Source organism: Erinaceus europaeus, chromosome 4, assembly GCF_950295315.1.
Source record: "Erinaceus europaeus chromosome 4, mEriEur2.1, whole genome shotgun sequence".
NCBI lineage: Eukaryota > Metazoa > Chordata > Mammalia > Eulipotyphla > Erinaceidae > Erinaceus > Erinaceus europaeus.
The window spans coordinates 84,542,715-84,556,432 of record NC_080165.1 but is presented as its reverse complement, the minus strand read 5'-3'; the positions used below and the strand labels follow the sequence as shown (position 1 = coordinate 84,556,432).

Here is a 13,718-nt window from a genome sequence, read left to right as displayed (position 1 = left end):
ATATCTTATATTTTTAAATAGACGTCACTGACCACCTAGTCACTCATTCATCTATTTCTTCTATTGTTTTAGAACATACCTGAGTTCTAGGAAGGAACTATTATCATCCTACTCTATTGTATTCTGTTCCATTATGCTCCATTGAACCCCAATTTCCACATCAATCAATACAAACATTTACTGTTATATGTTGCCTTTCTGATAAAATGAACCACATTAAAAAATATGAATTTGGTCCTAGAAAAGGAAGACAGAGGACCTAGTGGGAGTTGTAGTGTTATGTGGAAAACTGAGAAATGTCATACATGTACAAACTATTGTATTCACTGTCAAATGTAAAACATTAATCCCCCAATAAAAGAAAAAAATAGAGACCATAAAAAAAGAGTTTATTTTTTTCAAATAGGGAGACAGAAACAAAGAGACAGACAGACAGACAGACACACACACACACACACAAACACACACACACACAAACACACACACACACACACACACACACACACACACACACAGAGAAAGATACCATAGCATCAAACTTTCCTTCAATATGGTGAGGGATGAATTTGGAAGATTAAATAAAGCCATTATTTGACAAAGATAGTAAAGATCCATGTGTATGGCATATGATTTTATTTTTGTCATCAGAAACTTCTGTTCCCCAACTCCCTGTGACCACAGCATGAATATCCACAAAAATACTCCCAGTAAAACATGTTTTCTTATTAATTCATTTTTGTTTGTATTTTATTTTGTAATAGAGTCAGAGATTCACAGCTACAAATTCTGGTGATATAGAACATAAGAAAACTGTATACAGGCTCCTGTGCTAAATATGAGTAGACATGAGCCTTGGGTTAGATTAATGGAGTTTACAGTTAATGGTATTTATACATATTTGGGAGCTATTCTCTGCCCTGATCCAGCTTTATGATCCTATTCCAATCTCTAACACAATCCACTCAGACAATACTTTTAACCCACCTGCATTTTACCTGTTTGGCCTGTGCAAAAATTAGGAAAGTCACAGGCTAATCGGAATATAGCTAAAATAATATAATAATATAAAATAACATAATATAATATATAATATAATAAAATAATATAAGCATCTTCTAAAATGAAAACCCCAAATATCATTTGCTCTATTCTTACCTTTAGTTTCCTGATTATTAAACAAATTGCTCTGCTTTATATCTTCATGCTTTTTCAGCTACTAGGTTACAGATGCTACCATGACACCAACATGACTACCCTGGGCAGATGACCTCACCAATATGTTCAGGAGTCCCACTTCTCCAGAGCCCTGTCCCACTAGAGTAGGATAGAAACAAGTTGGGGGAATGGATTGACCTGTCAACACCCATGTCCAGCAGAAGCAATTACAGAAGCCAGACCTTCCACCTTCTGCTTCCCATAAAGATCTTTGATCCATACTCCCAAAGGAAAAAGAATAAGGAAACTTCCAATGGAAGGGAAGGGGTATGGAACTCTGGTGGTGGGAATTGTATGAAATTGTACCTCTCTTATGCCACAATTGCATCAATCATTATTAAATCACTAATAATTTTTTTAAATATGTGCTTCTGAGCATCAAAACACTACTGCTATGATGCTATAATATAAAATAAAATGAATTTCTTACTTGACTGATAAATGCAAATGCAAGAAGTTGCTTCATTTATTCAGACAGGGGTGGGAAATAAAACAAAGTGTTCTGCTCTTGTTTTGTAAGCACAGTATGATGTGAAATCAAGAATGAGGAGACTCACCTCCACTATTGAAAAACGTTGAGCCTCCAAACAGGCAGTGTGGATTCCAGTTTTCAGTCTTTACATCATACATCTTCACCTAGAGTCCTAGATGAGCAGAACAACTTTAAAATATTAAATCACATAGGCAGGCATTTTCATATATGATATCAATTTGTTTCAAGGCCAATACAACAACAGTTGTAAAAAGCACTCAAAACAAAACAAAACAAAACAAATTACTCTGTCAACCTCTTGCACTTAAATGCTTGTATATATCCTGTGTCCTTTTTTTGAAAGTTTAACTTTAAGCTGCATTCTGGCTATGAACAGTCTCTCGTGAGGATGTATACACATTTAGTACTGGATAGAGATAGAGAGACATTAAGGCATCAGGAGAGAAAGAGACAGAGAAACACCTGCAGCCCTGCTTCACTATCTGTGAAGTTTGAACCTGAGTCCTTGTGCACTGTCATGTGTACATTTAACCAGGTTTGCCATCGGCTGACCCCAGGATTTTTTTTAATAAGATTGAGTGATTTTAATGATGATCATTAGTTATTCACATTAACATAAGGCATGAGACATATTGCAGTACTTATAAGTAGCAAAACCATGATAATAAAAATATGACTTCCAATAAAATGGGGAGGTTATTACTATAATTGACTACTATTTTATAAATTGGATTTATTTTGGTAGTATTATATTTAATGGCATAGTCATCACAAGACCTAATTGTTTCCTGCCACAAGGTATGAAACTTTAGGTCTTCTATCAACCAAGAACAGTCATATTGGTTAATGATTGTTCAATTAATGTTTCTGTGTTATTTTTATGACCTGAATTTTTTGATGAGTGAAATTTATAATGTTACTTGGGAACCAAGTTTAATAGAACCTTTAACTATTTTTTTTAGTCCTAGTTTTCTTGTAGTAGTTCAAACTATAAACTAGGGAATATAGAACTCATGCTGACACTGGAAAATCTTCTACAGTCTTATAAGATTAACAGATCTTTTTGGATGAAGTTATCTATGCAGTTTGAGCTTTGCTGCCTTTAAATTGAAGTTCAAAATGGTCCCATCAGAACAAGTCAAAGGCGATACTTAGCTTACTTTACCAGAATGTCTGTCTGTTTGTTTTTTAATTGTTGTTGCTTGTTTATTTTGTATTTCAACTACATTCTTAATTTACAACTCCATGGCTATTGACAGTTCTACTTTACTAATTTGTCATTTTTGATATAGCACTATATTTTAACTTTTTATAGTCATTTATTTATTTTTTTTATAGAGACAGATTTAGTTAAAGAGAAAAAGAAAATGAAAGAGACCACAGAAGTGAAGCTTCATTCAATGTGGTTGGGCCAGGCTTGAACCCAGGGTTGTGCACATGGCGAAGCAGGACACTATCTAAGCTATAATACAGTTTTAACTATCAAAGCATTGCTGGGAAATTGTGCCTATGCAGTCACATCTGCCATGTTGTCCCCTCAGGCTACTGCTAGTTCCCACGAGAGTTGGGACATTCTTGGAGTGCCTGTTCAGCCATGTTGTGCCCTCAGGGCATTGTCTATATCCCCGTGATATTTGGAGTGCTTTGGTTACTCCTCCCCCCTCCCATTCTCACAGAGTTATTATCCTATTCTGGAGTGCTATGGTTACTCCTCCCCCTTCCCATTATCACAAAAGCTACTCCTATAAAAGCCTTTCTTCTTCCGCACCTCGCTCTCTTGCCAGTGCTCCACTCCGGTGTTCAGACACAGGAAAAGTTACTGTGTGAGGTGGCCATTTTCGCTACCTCCACGTGGCCCAACCTGCCTCTCTAGCACCCAACTCTGAGGTGCCAGCGCAAATAAAGATTTGTGTTTCCTCTTCGCTCCGGACCCCCTCTCTCTCTTCTCTGCAGCCCGCGCACAACAACATCTGGTGCCCGACATGTCCCACACTCATGCCCGGCCTCAGGTCCAGAAAAGCCGCCCAGACACTGGTAAGTGGCAGCTGCCTGACTCTGTGGCCCTGCGTTTCCCCTCACCATGGGATTTTTCTCATTTTATGAGGAGGTGTCCCAGACATTATTTCCTTCTCTCCTGGGACAGGTTCTCACTCTCAGAGACACTTTAATTTTCACTACACCATGGGTTCTCATAGCTATAATTGCCACCTACAAGATATGTACAACGTGGTCTGCCATGAGGATAAGCGACCTTGAGGCTGAGATACGAGAGTTAAAGCACATGTGCTTAAGACTTAGACGCCCTAAGCGATCAGCAGTTAGACCCAAAAATTCCGTCCCCACAGACACGTACACATGTTCGAAAGCTCCTCCTCTGCCCTTTTCTCTCACAGATACAGAGTGGCTCATACGCCATCATTCCCGCTTTGCCATAAGCTTCATGGGGTTTCCAGGACAAATAGATAACCATTTTCCTTCTAATAAATTGATAGCTTCTTTACCTCTTTTGCCTCTACTAGCACCTAAACTTTTTCTTGAGATCCCATTCCTTCTGCTCCTACAGTCTTCACTGATGGTGGAAAAAAGGGAGCTGCTGCCCTCATATATTACCCGGACAAACAACCCCCTAAACCTCTCTTTACTGAGCTTCCTGAGAATTCCCCTGAGTACAAAGAACTTTATGCTGTTTTCCTTGCATTAAAAGCTGTACCAGAATCCTTCAACCTTTTTTCTGACAGTGTGTATACTGTTAACTTACTTCCATGGCTTGCTTGCTCTTATGTGAAAACTGATGACAACCCACTTTCTCCTCTCTTGATTCAAATCGCCTCTATGCTCTCTTCTCGAACCCAACCACTATATATTCAGCACCTTCATTCCCACAGTCCTCTTCCTGGTTCCCTGTCCAAAGGGAATGCTGCAGCTGACCGCCTTGCCTCCACAGGAGCACTCCTAGTCTCTGTCTCTGATCCTGCTGATTTCCATTCTCTAACCCATGTTAATCTTAAAGGCCTTCGAGCTCGATTTCCTGATATTCCTTTACCACAGTTAAAACATATCCTAGCTACATGCTCTTCCTGTGCAAGTCTCATAAAAACACCTGCTATTCAGACTCTTGGTGTTAACCCCCGAGGCTTAAAAGCTAATGCTATTTGGCAAATTGATGTCACCCACATACCAAACTTTGGCAAACAAAAATATGTGTTTGTCTCAATTGATACATTTTCTAAATTTATGTGGGCAACAGCTCAGACAGGAAATAGCTCTAAAAAGCTTATAAGCCATATGCTCTCCTGTTTTGCTGTGATGGGCTTACCTCTTCAAGTGAAAACTGACCGTGGACCAGCGTTTACCAGCAAACAATTTAAAGATTTTTGTTCCCTCTGGAACATTACTCATACCACAGGCATTCCCTATAATCCACAGGGACAAGGCATTGTCGAGAGGGCCCATCAAATCCTTAAGGCTCAATTAAATAAAGATAAAGGAGAAATGTACCCCCCAATATCCAGCTAGCAAAAGCCTTAACTACGTTAAATCTCTTTAGTATTTACAATAACTCGGACTTACCTCCTATTATTCTTCACTGGCAGACACCGTCTACTCTCCCATCTATTAAGGTCAAATGGAAAGACCCACTTGATAAAATTTGGAAAGGGCCTGACCCTCTATTTACCATGGGAAGAGGTTTTGCATGCGTTTTCCCACATAATTACTCTAAACCTGTCTGGGTTCCTGCCTGCCATGTTCGACAGTACCCTCATGATGGCACTGTTATCCCTGAAGAACAAGAAATATAAGAGGACTAGCCACAGGATACATCCCAGGATCCATAATATGACATTGCAGAACCTGCAAAAGTTGGCTCACAGAGCCCTCTCTCCTACCCCTTCCCTGAATGTCTGTTACGACTGGCCAGTTGTATTTTGTGAATGACCAAAAATTTTTGTATGACTCATCTGCTCAGAGTACTCTAAATGTTAAAACCATTGTCACTAACATTCGCTAACTCTCTAAGTAATCTGAGTCTGTTTATAGTCCAAAGTCAATTATAGTAAACCTCTAACTTGTTACAAGTTTTTTTTTCACAAGTAAGTGATTACAGCTATCAAGCCTTCATATGAGGAATCATCTGTTCATATGGTAAAGTATTAAACTGTAAGAAGTTCCTCCATATCCAACCTATGTGAATTAACAATATTCACATATTCTTGTACACTTAACTGGTGTATCTTGTCTTGCCACCATAGGCCTGCCTTTGTCAGCCAATAATTTAAAGATGTTTCCCTTTATAACATCACCCATGCCACGGACATCCTTTACTACCCCCAAAGACAAATGGCTGTTCCCCTGGACATCACATCCACTGACTGCTTCCCTTACACTTAAGATATGATCCCACCTCTTCATACCAATGGATACATTCCCCCTTCGTTACCTGTCTACCCTTAGTTGTGGGACCCTAGCTTGTTTTACTTCTTCTACTCACAATAGGTCTTATAATTCTTTTTTTCAACATTTTAATTTATTAATGAGAAAGAGAGGAGGAAGGAGGAAAGAGAAAGAACCAGATATCTTTCTGGTACATGTGCTGCCAGGGATCGAACTTGGGACCTCACGCTTGAGAGTCTAACGCCTTATCCACTGTGACACCTCCCAGACCATGGTCCTTAACAAGCTCATGGCCTTTTTGTGGCAACAGATTGATGCCATAAAGATGCAACCTATACAAACTCACTATTATAGGCTGGATGTGGCAGAATATTGAGTTGCTGTGGAGGATTTTCCCCCCTCCATGAGAACGTCCACCATGTAGAGGGCTGGCTAGCCAATGATGGGTAAGAGGAAACTAGTGCTACCCAGTCAAACTAAGACAGGGCACCTGGTACTACTGGGCAAAAATGACCAGGTGTTCCAATGATGGGTAAAACGGAAGGCTGATCCCCAACCTAAGACAGGCACAGTCCACCCTGCCACAAAACAAAGTCTGCCAAACATCAAAACATGATATAATACAGGGGGACATGTGGGGAGCCACATGTTCCCTCAAGGTTGCTATTGTCATGGCCATAGAGTTTATGTTAAAAGATAGTTCCTGGGAGTCGGGCGGTGGCACAGCGGGTTTAGCGCAGGTGGAGCTAAGTGTAAGAACTGGCTTGAAGATCCCAGTTTGAGCCCACGGCTCCTCACCTGCAGGGGAATCACTCCAGGGGCTGTGAAGCAGGTCTACAGGTGTCTTTCTCTCCCCCTGTCTTCCCCTCCTCTCTCCATTTCTCTCTGTTCTATCCAACAACCACAATATCAGAAATAACAATAATATAATTACAACACTAAAACAACTAGGGCAACAAAAGGCAAGATACCAAAAAAAAAAAAAAAAGGGATAAGATAGTTCCCGCTTCCCTATACCTTAGAGTCTTTGTTAAAAGATAAGTTCTTTTTCCCCATGAATATATAATAGTAAATGAATAGGAAAGATACATCCCCCAATACTCAGTTGGCAAAGGCACCAGGTTAGGTAGTATGACAGCTCCCCCTGGCTTCTGCTTAACCAAGCACCGGTATGCCTCTATAGGGATTGGGTTTGATCCCATTCAAAGCTTTGGTCTATTTACATAAATCACTTTTACATTTACATAAAGCACCACACTCCCTCCAGGGCACTGGTGGTTCAGTGATAGGATTCTTGCCTGCTCCACCCCCTCCTTGTCACACTCTGATTTTCACCAGTCACTTTTCTCTCCACCCTCTCTATATCACATCCTGTTTCCACCCTACTTGGAGAGTAGGGTGGAAAACTCTAGAGTATAAAAACAGCTGCTCTTCTGATTAAAGACACTTGGAAATTGCTTTCCGGCTTGAGAGTTCCAGAGTGTATCTCCTGCGAAGTTAGTGAGGCACGAGTTCCTGATCCCTCTCCCACACAACAGCCTAGATCAGCTCCAGTTGAGTTCTCTCCAACCCAGAGAGCACTAGCTCAGGAAGAAGCACCCTCAGGCTATCCTGGCATCTGGCACCAAGAACAGGGACACATAAGCAGCAGGTTTACAAGAAGACATCCTAGATAAGTACACACCTTTTGGGTATCTGCAATATTGTGTTAAGGCACTGTGATTTTTTTTCTTTCTTATTGTTTTCCTGAGATCTCACAACCATGGAAAATCTTTTCCAAATTCTGCATTCTTTTTCCAGTATACAATTTTTATATATCTGGGACATTTATCTTGGGGATGCACCTTATATTCTGTTAATCATCATAGCAGCTTTTAACGGATATAAAGGGCAACCTCTCAAAAGGCTTAAGGACCTAGAGGCTGAGGTCCAAGAGATAAAGGAAGTGATCATAGAACTTAACCAGCACCTTAAAAACAAGAAGAAGCAAAGGCCTGTCGTGATCCTGACCCACCCTAATTCCTCTGCATCTTGCCCTGAGGCCCCTATTTTGGCAGACACGTGTCCGAATTCTCCTTTGGACTCCACACCTACTTCTTTGGCCACCGCCATTTTGTCAGACACGTGTCTGGAACCTCCTGCTGCCTCCACGGTTGCTTCTTCGCCCATCCCCGTTTTGACAGACACATGTCCAAATTCTCCTGTAGCCTCCAAAACCACTTCTTTGGCCGCTTGTTCAGAAGCTTCCACTTCAGTGACTCCTCCTACCGCTACACACTTCTCAGAGCAAGTCCACACATTTCCGGTCAGTGTCACCCCCAATAGACAAAAACCTCAGGCCTGGTATCCATATTCCACCACAGACCTGAAGGAACTATGCCAGGCTATCAAGGATGATGATGTTCATTCCCCATGGACCAGGTCCATTTTACAAAGCCTGCTTCAGAACCTTAATACCCCCCAAGATTGGAAGGATGTAACTCACGCTAAGCTCCCAGGCCCCCTCTTCCTGCAATGGGAGGCATTCTTTCGTGACGAATGTTTACAACAATCGTGGAAAAATACTGAAAATCATCCAGAGGGGAATTTTGATGCATTGTTTGGAACAGGCCAATTAGAAACAGGGATTCAACAGGTAGAAGCCAAGTTTCCACCGGGGTATTTTAATCAGGTACACCTGTGTACATTAAAAGCATGGGAGTGATTAACACCACCCATGGGAGTGGCCTCAGCCCCCATTCTCTCCCTTCAACAAGAACCTGATGAATCCCTCACTAAATTCATTGCCAGGGTCCAGTCGAGTTTGGAAAGGAAGATTTATAATCCTGACGCTCGTTTTCTCCTCCTGCGATCCATAGTCTGGGATGGAATGCTTCCACGTTTTCGACAGGCCTGTATCACTCTTAAAAACGAACACCCAGATACTTGGATTATAGCTACACAGGATTTCAGATCAAGCTCTTTTCAAGGACCTATGTTACAGGCCTATGCAGCTACCTTACATAAGCAAAAAGGGGCTTGCTTTCAGTGCGGTCGCCAAGGGCATTGGCGTAACTAATGTCCAGAAAATAGACTGCGACCCCGCCTCCAGTCAGGGCAACCCCGCCTCCAGACAGGGAATCAGAGACCACGAGTGCCTTGTCCCAGATGCCAGAAAGGATTTCACTGGAGGAGAGATTGTTGGTCAAGGTTCCATAGGAACGGCATGCCTCTGCCAAATGCAAACAGGGATTTAAACTAGGTGTGGGGCTTCCCTTAGCCCTGCCCCCAAGAGGGAAGGAAGCAGGTCGCCCGCTTGGTGCTGTGCCCTTCTTCCACAAACAGAAGCCCAGCTTGGGACCCAATCCGTCGCTACACCCACCACACCAAGTAACAATAACAGAGGGTGAGCAGGAGGAGGAACCCACGGTATGTGGGAACTTCCAGCATAGAAATAACCGGCTGGAGCAAGAGAACAGCTTGAATTCGGAGCCTGAGATTTTATGGACCACCCCTGTTTTAGAAAGGGGTCACCCAATTATGACAGTAAAGATTGGTAATATTCCTTTTAAGTGTTTGATTGACACGGGAGCAGATAAGACAATCTTAGACAAGCAGAGGTTCCCCAGAGTTGGGAACTCCTCCCAGGACCACGCTTACATGTTGTTGGAGGATTGACTCAGGCATTCCACACATGAGATTCCCTTATGTGGGAAGATCCAGAAGGGACTACCAGATGCTTTCAGCCTTTAATAGCTGTTATAAGCACCAATTTATTGGGAAGAGACTTGCTGGAATCTTTAGATGTAGTGATATCCTCAGACACCTCTGCAGGACACCACACTCACTCCTGTGAGACTGCTAGACCCAACCAGCACCCCCAATACTAACTGACACTGTTAGTAACAGAACTCCCCACTTAGATTGGCATTCTAATGAGCCTGTCTGGGTGGAACAGTGGCCATTGCCTAGGGAGAAGCTAAAAATTTTAAAAGAACTCGTCCAAGAGCAGTTATCTTTGGGACACATTTGTCATTCTCGGAGCCCATGGAATACTCCAGTCTTTGTGATTAAAAAGCGCTCAGGAAAATGGCACCTCCTCCAAGATCTTCGTGCAGTTAATAAAACCATGCAGGGTTGGGGCTCCCCCCAAAGGGGTTTGCCTTTGCTTCCGCGATTCCCACAGGAATTCCAATCATAGCTATTGATATACAGGATGTTTGTTTTTCCTCTATTCCCTTACACCCACAAGATTGTAAACGTTTTGCTTTCTCTGTTCCTTCTATTAATAATGCCAGCCCTGCCGATAGATTTGAATGGGTGGTACTGCCCCAGGGCATGGCTAATAGTCCTACTATTTGTCAAGAGGCTGTTAAATCTGCCCTTTTTCCATATATTCATAAGGGCCTTAAGGTTTTTCATTATATGGATGACGTGTTAATATGGGGAGAATTAGATACAGATCTCTCCGCCCTACGTGATTTTCTAATCCCTGCCTTAAAGAGAAGTGGACTTAATGTAGCTCCTGAGAAGATACAGCTAATCCCTCCAATATCTTTCTTAGGCTCAGAGATTTCCCTAACACAGATTCGCCCTTTAAACCTTGTGTTACTTTTCCTTCTAATCTCACTCTTGCTTCTTTACAAAGTTTTCTTGGAAATTTGAATTGGCTTAGGCAGTATCTTTATCTGCCTACAAGCTGTCTGCAACCACTGTTCGATCTGTTAAAAGGAAACAAACAGCACTCCTCAAAGCGTATGTTAACCCCCGAAGCCTCCTTGGCACTGGAAAAAGTTAACCATGCTCTCCAGGACATGTACCACGTTCGGTTCTCCCCCTCCTCTCCAGTAAATCTTCTAATCTTTAACTCCACCCCCACGGTAGTGGGGCATTGTGGCAGAAACATGGTGTTCTCGAATGGCTTCATACGCCAGTAGGTGGAGCTCCAAGACTCCTTACCGAGATTGATGCCTTAGCATTTATGGTTCGCCAAGGAAGAAACAGATCAGTTCAGGTCTTAGGAAGGGAACCAGATTCAATCATTCTTCCCTTTTCTCTCACAGATACAGAATGGCTCATACGCCACCATTCTCGTTTTGCCATAAGTTTAATGGGTTTTCCAGGACAATTAGATAATCATTTTCCCTCTAATAATTTGATAGCTTCTTTACCTCTGTTGCCTCTACTAGTACCTAAACTTTTCTCTTGAGATCCCATCCCCTCTGCTCCTACAGTGTTCACTGATGGTGGAAAAAAGGGATCTGCTGCCCTTATATATTACCCAGACCAGCAATACCCCAAACCTCTCTTTACTGAACTTCCTGATAATTCCCCTCAGTACAAAGAACTTTATGCTGTTTTCCTTGCATTAAAAGTTGTACCAGAACCCTTCAACCTTTTTTCTGATAGTGTGTATACTGTAAACTTACTTCCATGGCAAGTTAAAATACAAATCCTCTATACAGAACATTTTTGGAGGGCCCCCCAAAATGTCCTGTAAGCTATCTTGTGGAAATTAATCCACAACAAATTTGGCATCAATCTGATACTGTAAATGTACCAAAAAATATTGTCACTAAAATGTGTTAACTCTAGTAACCTGAGTTTGCTTAAAAACCCAATGTAAAAATAGTTAAGAATCAATATATGTGACTTAAATTTGGTATGAAAATTTTGCTATATAGAGACTGCTACATGAGGTCACATAAGATGACCTTTACACGAAATTATAAAGATACCTAAACCAATTATAATCATTGAGTTATCAATTGTAGTAACCTTCTAATTTGTTACAAAGTTTTTTCATAAGTAATTGACTACAGCTATGACAAGCCTTCGCATAAAGAAGCATCTGCTCATATAGAATCCCTGGAAATCCATCTTGGACCCCTGACCTCTGACATCACCCACAATTACAGCCATCCCCCGAAACCCATGATGTGACCTGACACGATCTGGAGAACCTGATTCACAGACTCCAAAGGACAAGACTTTCCTACTGCCTTTTTCTCAACCATCAGTGTCTGCTCTTCCTGCTTCTGTTTCGCCCATCATGTTTTGGCAGTTCCAGGTCACTCTCTACAGAGAAGAAAAGTTCCAGTGGCTGTCCTCCTCCATCAAGATAGACGTGTGGCATTTATTTCCTGGCCATTGACATTGGACTGATGCTTCTATAGAACTTGCTGGACACTCCCTTTATACTGCTGGACTTCTTGAAGAATGACTGTAGCAGTTCATAGAACTTTCCACCAGCTGACTCGGGATTTTGCAATGCCAGACCACCCCTCTAGCCTCTCGGCTTATCAGGCCCCCACTCCTCCACCCATCAGGTTCACTCTGTCTCTTGCTACTCTTACTTATCCCTCCCTGTCTTGTGCTAGTTCTTTTTGAAGACACTTACACACTATCATTCTGCTTTATTCCCAACAGGTTTCTGTTCACCCCTACACTGCTATTCCCCTGACAGAGATGAAGCCCTTTACAGACATTGACCCAGTTATATATGGCTATTAAGTAAGAGGGAGATGTTGGGGAATTGTAAGGATATGGTTGATATGGTTGTGTCAATCCTGTTAGTCTCTCTCTCCACGGAGAGGTTGAGCAAGGAGGGACAGTAGAATCCCAAATAAGGTGTGCCTCTTATCTGTCTCCCTGCCTCACAAAGTGCCCCGCACTCCTGATACTATGGCAAATAGTTAAAAAGAAAGGGGGAGATGTTGGGTAGTATGACAGCTCCCCCTGGCTTCTGCTTAACCAAGCACCAGTATGCCTCTATAGGGATTGGGTTTGATCCCATTCAAAGCTTTGGTCTATTTACATAAATCACTTTTACATTTACATAAAGCACCACACTCCCTCCACAGCATTGGTAGTTCAACGATAGGATTCTCGCCTGCTCCGCCCCCTCCTTGTCACACTCTGATTTTCACCAGTCACTTTTCTCTCCACCCTCTCTATATCACATCCTGTTTCCACCCTACTTGGAGAGTATAAAAACAGCTGCTCTTCTGATTAAAGACACTTGGATATTGCTTTCCGGCTTGAGAGTTCCAGAGTGTATCTCCTGCGAAGTTAGTGTGGCACGAGTTCCTGATCCCTCTCCCACACAGCAGCCTAGATCAGCTCCAGTTGAGTTCTCTCCAACCCAGAGAGCACTAGCTCGGGAAGAAGTACCCTCAGGCTATCCCAGCAGCACCAAACCTCTTTTTCTATAAAGCATTCAAATCAGATGCCCTGCTAACCATGAGAAGCAGATTGTGTTTCTTCCACAGGAATCCTGGAAAAAACCATCTGGACCCCTGCACACCCTGACATCACCCACTAGATGGCACGATTACAGTGACACACACCCCCCAAAACCCTAGATGTCACCTGATGCGATCTGAAGAACCTGATTCACAGACTCCAAGGACAGAACTTTTTTACTGTCTGTCTGCCTTTTCTGCTTCTGCTTTGCCTGTCACGTTTTGGTGGTTCCAGCTCACAATCTACAGAAAAGTGGAATTCCAGAGGCTGACCTTCCTCATACAGCATTTTATCCCCTGCCATTTCTCCCCCTAGTCGCCTACTTTGGACTGAGACTTCTATCGGACTTGCTGGTATACCCTTTGGACACTTTAGACAATTTTACAACAGCTTC

At 42.3% G+C, this 13,718-nt stretch overlaps 1 protein-coding gene across 1 annotated transcript in view; it reads right to left on the bottom strand.

Annotated features, from left to right (window-relative positions):
- Positions 1-1,703: 1,703 nt before the first annotated feature.
- Positions 1,704-13,718, bottom strand: part of KHDRBS2 (KH RNA binding domain containing, signal transduction associated 2) — an 829,362-nt gene continuing 817,347 nt past the window's right edge. The window contains exon 12 of the transcript XR_009549510.1: positions 1,704-1,859. The gene's annotated coding sequence lies outside the window, so the exon portion shown is untranslated. The remainder of the gene's footprint in view (positions 1,860-13,718) is intronic.